The 12,097-nt window shown below is 31.7% G+C and overlaps 1 long non-coding RNA gene across 1 annotated transcript in view; it reads left to right on the top strand.

The window, feature by feature from the left end:
• The first annotated feature begins 2,471 nt into the window (after positions 1-2,471).
• LOC130498386 (uncharacterized) overlaps positions 2,472-12,097 on the top strand; it is a 14,009-nt gene continuing 4,383 nt past the window's right edge. Inside the window, exons 1-2 of the long non-coding RNA XR_008937284.1 lie at positions 2,472-2,608; positions 2,789-2,870. This is a non-coding gene — a long non-coding RNA (uncharacterized LOC130498386). The remainder of the gene's footprint in view (positions 2,609-2,788; positions 2,871-12,097) is intronic.

The raw sequence follows: 12,097 nt of genomic DNA on the forward strand, positions 1-12,097 counted from the left end.
TAGTGATTTTTGCTTAGGTGGCATTCATAGAGAGCTTCTAAGATTAATTCTCTTAATCTTATTGGTTGAATTTTTGATAATTTCTTTTTCATTTATTTTTTATAATCGACCAAACATTACCAAATTTGAATCCATATAATTAATACGGTCTTATTAATATATTATATTTGATCGACACAAACATTACCAAATTTGAATCCATATAATTAATACGGTCTTAACAATGACATACTTTATGGACAAGGCATTCATTTTAGAAATTTGGAAAGCTTCTCAAATATAGAAATTATAGAAAGATTAATAATATTTTATTTCTTACTTTTAATATTTATAAACTATAAAATATAATGAACGAAATTTTATATAAGATAATTATAATAGTTTTATACTCTACTTGATGAATTGTATTCGAATATAATTATATAATAATGATTTTAAATATTAAAAATCCAAAAATGTTTATTAACATTATTTTAAATTATTTATCGTTGTTTAAAGAATAAATTTATCAGAATCCTCCTATACATTAAAAGAGAAGTCACTTTAGTGATTTTTGCTTAGGTGGCATTCATAGAGAGCTTCTAAGATTAATTCTCTTAATCTTATTGGTTGAACTTTTGATAATTTCTTTTTCATTTATTTTTTATAATCGACCAAACATTACCAAATTTGAATCCATATAATTAATACGGTCTTATTAATATAGTATATTTGATCGACACAAACATTACCAAATTTGAATCCATATAATTAATACGGTCTTAACAATGACATACTTTATGGACAAGGAATTCATATTAGAAATTTGGAAAGCTTCTCAAATATAGAAATTATAGAAAGATTAATAATATTTTATTTCTTACTTTTAATATTTATAAACTATAAAATATAATGAACGAAATTTTATATAAGATAATTATAATAGTTTTATACTCTACTTGATGAATTGTATTCGAATATAATTATATAATAATGATTTTAAATATTAAAAATCCAAAAATGTTTATTAACATTATTTTTAAATTATTTATCGTTGTTTAAAGAATAAATTTATCAGAATTTTAAAATAATTTACAGAATGTTATAAATTATTTATAAAAAATAAATTTACTATATATTGATTGAGAAGTCACATAAGTGATTTTTATTACGTGTCGACCATAAATGAACTCTTAATTATTATAATTTTATTGGCCGATTATTTTTAATTTTATTTATTATAATCCTTCTATATATTAAAAGAAAGTACATTTGCCAGCTGGCACTCTCACAGCCTTTCTCATAAGAATTCTATCGATTCTATTGGTTGATTTTTTAGAATTTCTTTTTGATTTTTTTTCCATCGACACTACTAAAAAGGGAAGCCCTCTAAATACTTACCTTATTTTGTAATTCCGATATATCATTTAATTCATCGATCCCACTATAATAGAAAAGTACCATCCAATACTAATTGTAAGGAAAAAAAATAAATTAATGACCAATTAACATCACTTTTCAAATGACTTACATAATATTATTTATAACTATTTATGGTAATTAATTGTCGAAAGTATGATATAAAGCCATTTTATTAATTCAAATAAATATTTTAGATTCCAAATGGTTTACATAATATTATTAATAACTATTTATGGTAACTAATTGTTGAAAATATGGTATATAAAGTCATTTTATCAATTCAAATAAATATTTTGGTTTAATATTTTATGTAGTCTATAGATATATAAGAATATAAAGTCATTTTATGAAATCAAATAATTTATTTTAATTCATTGATCCCCCTATAAAAGGAAAGTAACATTGAATACTAATTGAAAAGGAAAAAATAATTTAATCCCCCTATTAACATTACTCGCGCAAAAATATTAGTTAATACATGTAATAATTAGTTTCCTTATTACAAATGGGAAGAATCTGTTGATCTTATTGATTGATTTTTTAGAATTTATTTTTCGATTTATTTTAATCATCGACACTACTAAAAACGAAATAACTTTAATACTTAACTTTTGTGTTTTCTCGATTCAAAGAACATCTTTTTGCGATCATTTCTCTGTTTAACTCATTAAATACTCACTAAATATTTTAGATCTCAGAGAAACAAAATTAATTGACAAGATATTTTCTCTACTAAAATCATGCATTTAAAACTTAATATTTATGGCGAGACTTGTCAACCAAAATTCTTGTGCAATCTATTCACGAGATATTCTCCTTTAGCTTTATCAACAAGATATTCCAAAAATAATATTACGTTATAAATATAAGATTTATTGAGAATTTATTTAAAAATTCTACTTCTTAGCTTATCATGCAAGCTAAATCAATGAGAAACGTCCATCAATTTACTATAAATAAGACATCTACAGTAGAATAAACGAAATCATTGAACTTTGTATTCTGAACTTTTATTGTTAATAATGTTCTGAATTTTTTTTCTTCTTATTTTAGAACATTAAGCTTTTATATTTCATGAGAGCTGATTTTTCTTTTGGTTTATATGCAGATACCCTATTATGACGATTTATCCACTGAAGCTATATATCGATTTGATTGTACACCTCTTTGATATATCATTTCGATAACATCTTTGTTCCTCAATCTGGTAAAAAAAATTTACTCAATTTGATAACATCTCTCAGTTATATCATTTCAATAGCATCTTTTTGTGTTGCGAATACTTTTTTTTTATTAGTAGAATTATATTATTGTTTAGAATTATAAGCTTCTATATACACATTGTTTTTTGATTTGCTGATTGTGATTTTGTTTTATATTTTTTCAGAGATGATTTGACGGAAGTGTTCATATTTCAGACCTCTAAGAGTTCACCATTCCGGTCCTGCAAAAGATGTGCGCTTAGAATGGTATTTTCTCTATTGTACATCAAAATTGGATAATCACATTATATTTTTAAAATATTAGTAGGATGGTATTTTCTCTACTGAAATAATATCTTATTTCCTAATCTCATGCTTTAATATTTAAACTGTAAGGGTAAGATTTTTTAATTAAATCATTAGTGTAAACTATTCCCGATATATTCTCTTTTTTATTTTTAAAATGTAATTTTAATAACAACTAGAGCTTGACCCGTGCGGACGCACGGGTTGTTATTTTCATTTTTATATAAATGAATATTATTTAAATGTTTATTGGTTTATATTTTAAATATTTATCATATTTTAAATATTTTATAAATACAACAAAGAAAATAGTGAGCCGTGCCCGCTACTACACTTTTGACAAAATATTGACCTATTGATATGTTTGAATAATATTTTTTTTAACATGAAATTATTTTTCAAATGTAATAAAAAATTTAAATATTTTGATCAGATATGTATAATACGGTGAGATTTAGATACATTAGAAAAAATATTTGGTTATAAACATTAAACATTGTTATACAAAGATATTTAAATTTTCTTGTTGAAAATAATTTATAGTAACTGAAATGATTAAACGTATATGTTAGAAATTTTTGAAATATATATAATCTTAAGTGAGATTAAATTATATTAAAAATAATATTCACTTACAAATATTTCATATTGTTCTATAAGTTGTTTAAAGATATTTAAATCTTAGCATATATAACTTTTATTGTTCAAAATAATTAATGGTAAGTCAAACATATATTTTAGGAATATTCATAATATTGTTTAATATCTAATTTAAACTTGATTTTTGTTCAAAATAATTAATGGTAACATTATCCAAGTTTTATATAGTTAAAATCGATATCAAATTTGAATATCCCTAAAAATTAGTTAATTGGTTTAAGGAAATATATTAAATACGAAAATTAAGTTAAGTTTGATTTAGGAAATAGTTTAATAAATAGGAAAAAAATGATTCCTTAAAGATAGATTCATTTAATTATTTTAGTGGCATGCCATTGTAAACAAGTTGGAAAACTTAGGGATAATTTATATTTGTACTTCTGTTTTAATAATATAGATATATTCCATAAATAATCCTAACTTATAGGTAGATAAATTTTAAAGTTAATTTGAGAACATTCTGGTACATAGCTTATTGTGAAAGTTAAATATTTTAGTAAAGTCTAGCATTTTACTTACCTTTTGTGTTTTCTCGATTCAAAGAACATCTTTTTGAGACCCTTTTTGTGTTTAATTCATTCAATACCCACTAAATATTTTAGATGTCAGAGAAACCAAATTAATTGACAAAATATTTTCTCTCCAAAATCATGCATTTAAAACTTAATATTTATGGTGAGACTTGTCAACCAAAATTCTGGTGCAATCTATTCACGAGATGTTCTCCTTTAACTTTATCAACAAGATATTCCAAAAATAAAATTACCTTATAAGTATAAGATTTATTGAGAATTTATTAAAGAATATTTTAAATAAATCTAACTTGCGCAAGAAGACTAATATTTAATTCAAATCAGCTTATGATATTGTAGATTTAATAACTTTCTTTATTCAATTTAAATATTTATTATGAAAAATTATTTTTTTCTTCTTTTCCTTCTAAACATGTATTATACTTTACAATTGCTTATTATTTATATTTACAATAGCATACTAATGAGATGAACCTTTTCTTTTGCAGGTCCTGATGTTGCAGTCATTAGGTGATATTTCCTCTGGTTCTTTGATTTTTCAGGAACTCTTTTGTCTAAAAGAAAAAGCCAAGAAGATCATGACAGTAGTCTTGAAGATCAACACTATGTCATTTAACAATTATATTATTTCTTATTTATTATTTAGTTCTCACAATTTGCCTTGAATGAAAAATATGTCCATATTTATCACATTAATGATGATTGCAACATCACGTAACATATATTCATCATATTTAATTCAAAAGATTGATTGGTAATAATTAAAAATGATTTATGTTAACACATTAAATTCAAAAAATCTATATAGCAATAAAAAATGTAATAAATTGTACGAATATAATATTTGATACTAACTTATCGTGCAACCATATCAGCACTGTTGTATATACATATATATATATATATATATATATATATATATATATATATATATATATATATATATATATATATATCTTACATTTTTTATGGTCTACATTTTAAGTTGCTTATTATTTTCAAAACTTAATCTAATGACGTTTTTTAGAAAAAAATATAACTTCTTCTGTTATCCGGAAGGACGATGATGAAGAAAATATTGAAACTATTAAAGAAGCATGTTATTGGGCATCAGCAAAAAAGATCTACGCAAGTTGTTTTGTGTCCTATTGCTAACACATAGTATCACAAATCCAGAAAACGTTTGCAATTGCTAATTGGGAAAAACTATCACAAGATATATTATGCAACCAAAGAAAAGGTACAGATAAACCAAGTTAGCTCATGTTTTTATAAAAATTAAATGTTAGTAGATCAAATTAATTTTTACATGTTCTTTCAGGCTTGTGTTTATCAGAAGATCAAATTAAGAGTTTATCTTTGGAGGAGATTGAATCAATTATGCGTTTGAACGGAAGCTCATTGACATTGTTTAAGTTTTGAAACGTGTTATCAATAGTATACTCTTCTATTGGTTAAGCTGTGGCTTTTGTTAGATTTTCTATTAATTAAATTTTTTGTTTTACTTTTGTGGAATTCGCGATATTGTAATGATATAAATCAATAATAAAGATATTTTTCTCACTATTAATAGGTGAGAGAGAGAGAGAGAGGCAGAGAGAGGGAGAGGGAGGGAGGGAGGGAGAGAGGAGGGATGGCGGAGGGAGGAGGGAGGAGGGAGGAGGGAGGAGGGAGGAGGGAGGATGAGAGGGGAGAGAGAGAGGGAGAGAGGGAGAGAGGAGAGAGGGAGAGAAAGGGGGAGAGAGGGAGAGAGAGGGAGAGAGAGGGGGAGAGAGAGAGAGAGAGAGATTAGTGTTTACGGTATATCCAAAAAAATATTGTATAAAAATATTGTATGATATCGAATTATTTTATATTGTACAATTGCTAACAAAATTTGACAATTTTTTGCAGGTTTCTATGGGATTTTTTTAATTCATAATTGTTCTTCTTATTTTATATTACTTATGGATTATATTTTAAAATTTTATCACATTTTCTTTTCAGGTTTCTATGGGATTGTGATATCTATGAGATTTCTATCACATTTTTTAATACATCACTATTTCCTGTATATTTTTCTTACATTTGTTTTTTTTATTAGTTAACTTTTATTAAAAACATACTAATGATGTTGATATCTTTTTTACTTTAGTTAACATTCATTTGTTTTATTCTTATATACTTTTTGTGACTTTTTAAGTTTTTGTTTCAGTTTTATATTGAATTTAGTTCACATAGTTTATGTGTACATAATTTATGTTTTAAAACATAATTTTCTTTTAAAAAATTATGGGACAAAGAGCCTAATTAAACCGATCCAAAAAAAACAAACCGAACCGAATATAAACTAAACTGGACATAAAGCACACCGAACTAGACTAAAGGTCTAACTGGTGACCAAGGAATGAAGAGGAATAATGCATTCCTTAATGTTCCTAACAAATTTTACCATTCATTAGGAATAGTCATTCCTTTTCATTCCTTCTCATTCCTTTTATTGTAGAGAATTAAAGAACAAATTTATTCCTCACCAAATTTGATATGGAATAACCGTTCCTCATCATTCCCATAATTTTATTCCCATCAATTCTTTTCCTTTTTGTTCCTACTATTCCCGAGGTGGTCACCAGTTAGACCCTAAATATGGTTTACTTTAGTTGAAAAAAATATTAAAATCGAACTAAAACAAACCAACCGAACCGAAAAGTAACGAATTCCACCCCTACTGCATCTTGGAGATTTGCGCAAATCATGTCTCAGCATTGAAACTCTCACTTGTTCCACCTTCTCTTACATTTGAACTCAATCAATATTATACAATATTTTTATACCCCGCACAGGGTGCGGGTCGGTCACCTAGTCGACAATTAAGAGAGTAATGAAAATGGATAGAGAAGAATAAAATCATGAAAGATTATAGGTTATAAATCTAACGATGCGATAAACTCTAACCTATCTCTCAGCACTTTTTGTTATTGTGTGAACAAATGCCTTAGACGATTTCCCACTTGTATAAGGGAGCTGTGTGGTTAAATATTTATTAAAATTACACTATAATTTATTAATGTATTGTTCTTGCTTGTTAACTAATTTTAAGTATCATGTATTTGATAGGTAAGAAAGTAATCAAATATGTGAATTTATCTTCAGATCAATGAAGATAAATTCAGTTTCATTTTTCGGTACATTGGGCTGTATTTTTCTTTCTCTTAATCACAATTATTTTGGTTTTAAATATATTATAATAATATTAGTTTAATTTATATTTAACTCGATTTATCCTATTAAATTGTAAATATGATTTGTAACTAATTTAAACTTTTTTGCAAAAATAACTGAAGAAATGAAGTAAAATACAATAATGACTTCTTTTCAACAACTTTTGTCATAATCTCTCCATACAATTTTGGATTTTTCAAAATATTTACAAAAATATCATTATAATTTAATTTCTTTTTAATTTCAAAAAGACAAAAAATCATAAACACCTTAAACAATTCTTCTTACTTACGATAGTGACACTATTATCAATTCTTCGACCACCACCAATAACCATTTTTTATCTTTTAAAGTTCAAGCATTCAATTTTGTCTAACTTTCTCATGTTACACTAATAATACTTCATTTCCTCTCCACTTCATATTAAGGACTGCCATATAACTTTCATTTTCATAAAACACAAGTTTCATATTTTCGTAATTCTTCGGAAAGAATAGTCAAAACAGTTTTTTAAATAATATATAAAATTTAGATGGTGGTAAAAGTCAGAAACAAATTTACGCTGAAAAATGTAACTATTTACATGGTTTTCATTATTATTCAGATCTGTGTTGCGATAATTGCCTATTTGTATGTCTACACTTATATTGTAGACGTACTGATTATTTTGTATGACTACACTTATACTGTAGATGTACTATGCAGTTTTCTTGTCAACTTTAGATCGCCTTGTTCCGGAAAAAAACTTCTGATGTTTACCGACTTATTGCTATGAAAAACTATATTTTTGCTGATTCGTGTAAACCTGCTAATTTATAATATAATTTAATTGATGAAAAAAATAATTTCCCAACAGCAACACAAAACTATTTGCCACTCCATTGAAACTATTCTGAAGAATGTGTCCATAGTATTAACAATTGTAAGTGTAAACTCAAACCACCGGTCTAATTAGGTTCTAGTATAACCGAGTTGGTTATCTAGGCACGTGTGTTATCACGTGAGGCTGAGCAAGTGTAAAACGGTGTAGTATAAGCCGTTACGCTCAGCTCTAGCTTGATATAGAGTTCTCGGTTGTTAGAGAGGTGAGAGAGATCAAGATAGAGAGTTAGACCGGTGGTGACGAAGTTGTAATCCAGGAGCTCGAGAGAGTGAGCTAAGATAGTGGATTCGCTGATCTCAATCAGCCCCAGGAATAGCGGCTTTCTCACATTGAGGAAGTGCGGTGAACCTGGGTAACCAAGTCTCTGTGTTCTTCTTTGTTTTGATTGCGTTGATCATTAGGTGAATCAAAGCTATTAGTCGCACAAATTGGTATCAGAGCTACGGTTGAAGCTCCGAGGGATTCGCGATTGAAGATCGGAGAGCTCGGGAAAGAAGTCGATGGCTGGATCCAAGTTTGAGATCGAGAGGTTCGACGGAGACGGTGACTTTCTCTCTATGGAAGAGGAGGATGTACGCTTACCTTAGCGTATCAGGTTTGAAGGACGTTCTTGCGGAGAAAGCCTCAAGCTCAGAGGTTAAAGAAGATGTATCGGAGGACGACGAACCGGAAAAGGCGAAGAAGAAGTTAGCAGACCAAGAATCCAGATCGGAACGATGCGAGAAGGCAATGAACATGATCTTCCTAAACGTAGGAGATCATGTGTTGAGGAAGATCGAGAAGTGTACCACCGCAGCTGAAACGTGGTCTCTTCTTAAAACTCTGTATATGCCTAAGTCTCTCCAAATAGAGTTCACGCTCAGCTCAAAACTCTATGGATTACGGATGCAAGATCATCGATCAATCGATGACAACATCGATGACTTCCTCAAGATAGTAGGAGAGCTCAGTCACTTAAGCATTGAAGTCCCAGAGGAGGTTTCAAGCAGTGTTGCTTCTGAATGCACTACCATCGAGCTACGATCAGCTGAGGAGACCTTGAAATACAGCAGAGATGCCATCAAGGTTGGTGACATTGCAAGTTCGGCCAAGTCAAAAGAGAAAGAGATGAAGGATTCATCAGGAGTTCGAGCAAGTTCAGAGGGTCATTATGTAAGAGGAAGGTCAGAGAACAGGGGAGGTTCAGGTCACAAAGGCAAGAAGTATACGAGAGCAAGATCGAAGTCAGCTGAGGGAAGAAGATCTGCTGGATCTGTGGCAAGGAAAGGCACTTCAAGAAGCAATGCTACAAGTGGTTAGAACGCAACAAGGGCAGAGTTAATGTTCAGAACAGTTCTGAATCGTCTCTAGTAAGGGACGATGCTCAAGATTTAGCTGGTCTGATTGCTAGTGAGGTCAACATGACTCAAAGTCAGAACGACTTAGAGGAGTGGGTTCTTGATACATGGTGCTCATTTCATATGACATCAAGGAGGGATCTATTCATCAACTTTGAAGAAGTAACTTCAGGGAAAGTCAGAATGGCGAATGACAGTCATAGTGAGGTCAAAGGAATAGGCTCAGTTCGATTCAAGAACCACGATGGGACTACTTTCCTACTTCATGAGGTGAGGTATATACCCGGAATCGCAAGGAACCTAATATCACTTGGAACCCGTGAGCGAAAAGGTTGTGAGTTCAGAGGCTCTGGAGGAGTTCTAAAAATTGCTCTAGGATGTGTGGTGATCATGAGGGGTGAGCGCAAGCAGTAATGACACTCTCTACATTCTTCGTGGTACTGCACTCAAGTCAGAAGCTTGTTCGGCTGGTTCTATATCTACGGTTCAGAAAGATGAGGCACGTTTGGCTCTAACAAAGCTATGGCACAGTAGGTTGGGTCACGTGGGCCAGAAAGGTCTGGAGGTCTTAGCAAAGGAAGGTTGTATAGACAAGGCAAGCATTACAGATCTTGACTTCTGCGAAGATTGCGTAATTGGCAAGTCCCATCGGGTTAGTTTCGGTCCAGCTAAGCATGTGACAAAGGACAAGCTAGACTATGTTCATTCCGACTTGTGGGGGTCCCTAATGTCCCTAACAGTCTGGGGATCTGTCATTACTTCATATCCTTTATTGATGACTGGTCTAGGAAGTCTTGGATCTACTTTCTTAAGACAAAAGACGAAGCGTTTGAAAAGTTTGTGGAATGGAAAAGGATGGTGGAGATTCAGTCAGAGAGAGGAAAGTTAAAAAGCTGAGAACTGATAACGGTCTAGAGTATTGCAACCTGCGGTTTGAAAAGTTCTGCAAGGAAGAAGGTGTAGTGAGTGCATCGGACTTGCACCTATACCTCAATCAAAACGGAGTGTGCAGAGAGACTGAACCGGAGCATCATGAACAAAGCGAGGAGTATGCCTCAGCGAGAGTGGTATGGAGGTCAAATTCTGGGCAGAGGCAGAGCATCTACGTCAGTTTATGTTATCAATAGGCTTCCTTCATCAGCTATAGACTTCAAGATACCAGAGCAGATGTGGACATCAACTCTACCAGATTTGTCAGGATTAAGAAGGTTTGGCTGCTCTGTTGTCTACGTCCATTCTCAACGAGGGAAAGCTGAACCAAGATCGAAGAAAGGCGTCTTCACGGGGTTATCCAGAAGGAGTAAAAGGCTTCAGGGTTTGGCCTTATTGATGATGAACGGTGTGTCACACAGTAGAGATGTCACGTTCAGAGAAAGACTTGATGTACACAAAGAACATCAAACAAGACTGATTCAGGTACTCCTAACCCTGTATGTTCCATTTGATTCAACTAACAAACGTTTTGAGTCTTGAGTGTGCAGGTAATCTAGAAGAACAGGTTAATCCTCAAGGAGGAGTATCTCAACCAAGTAGCAGTGAAGAAGCCTCAACTGAAGCTACTGAAAACCCTGTGGAGCATCAGGATCTTAGTGAGATTATCAACTAGTCAGAGATCGAAGGCAAGAGACACAGATAAGGCAGCCGTCAAAGTTCAAGGGACTACCAGGTGTATGAGCGGGTTGATGACGTGATAGCTGGCTTTGCCTATCTAATACATGAAGATGCTGGGGGCCTGAGCCAAGCAATCATCAAGAAGCGTTAGAAGACCCCGATAGTGAGTTGTGGACTGGTGCAGAAAGAGAGGGAAATGGCGTCGTTGATTAAGAACAGGACATGGGTTCTAGTCGACAGAGTCAAAGATCACAAACCGATAGGATGTAAGTGGCTCTACAAGAGGAAAGCAGGCATCGCAAGGCGTAGAGGATCCTCGATACAAAAGCTAGGCTGGTGGCGAAGGGGTACGCTCAGAAGGAAGGGATAGACTTTCAAGAGATCTTCTCTCCGGTTGCCAAACATGTTTCGATAAGATTCATCTTATCTATGGTGGTTCATTTTGACATGGAGCTTCAACAGATGGATGTGAAGACAGCATTTTTGCACGGTACCTTGACGAAGACATCTATATGGAGCAACCAGAGGGGTATGAAGACAAAGAGCATCCTGAGAAGGTGTGTTTACTGAAGAGGTCTTTGTACGGTCTGAGGCAATTCTCTCCTCGTCGGTGGAACTCTAGATTCGATGAGTTCATTGTGGGCTGTGGTTCACTAGAAGCGAGTACGACATCTGTGTGTACTACAAAGGAGTATGAGGAGGGGAACCACGTGTATCTTACTACTATACATGGACGACATCCTTCTTGCGTCTAGAAGTAAAGCAGAAGATTGAGAATTTGAAGAAGGCTCTCAGTTCAGAGTTTGGAAATGAAAGACCTTGGGGACGCAAAGAAGATATTGGGGATGGAGATCACTCGAGACAGAGTAACGGGAACACTGACAGTATCTCAAGAGGATTATGCATGGAAAGTGTTAGGCAACTTCAATATGGAGAAGTCAAAGAGTGTCTCCACGCCCTTGG

This window comes from Raphanus sativus, chromosome 8 (genome assembly GCF_000801105.2).
Source record: "Raphanus sativus cultivar WK10039 chromosome 8, ASM80110v3, whole genome shotgun sequence".
Classification (NCBI taxonomy): Eukaryota; Viridiplantae; Streptophyta; class Magnoliopsida; order Brassicales; family Brassicaceae; genus Raphanus; species Raphanus sativus.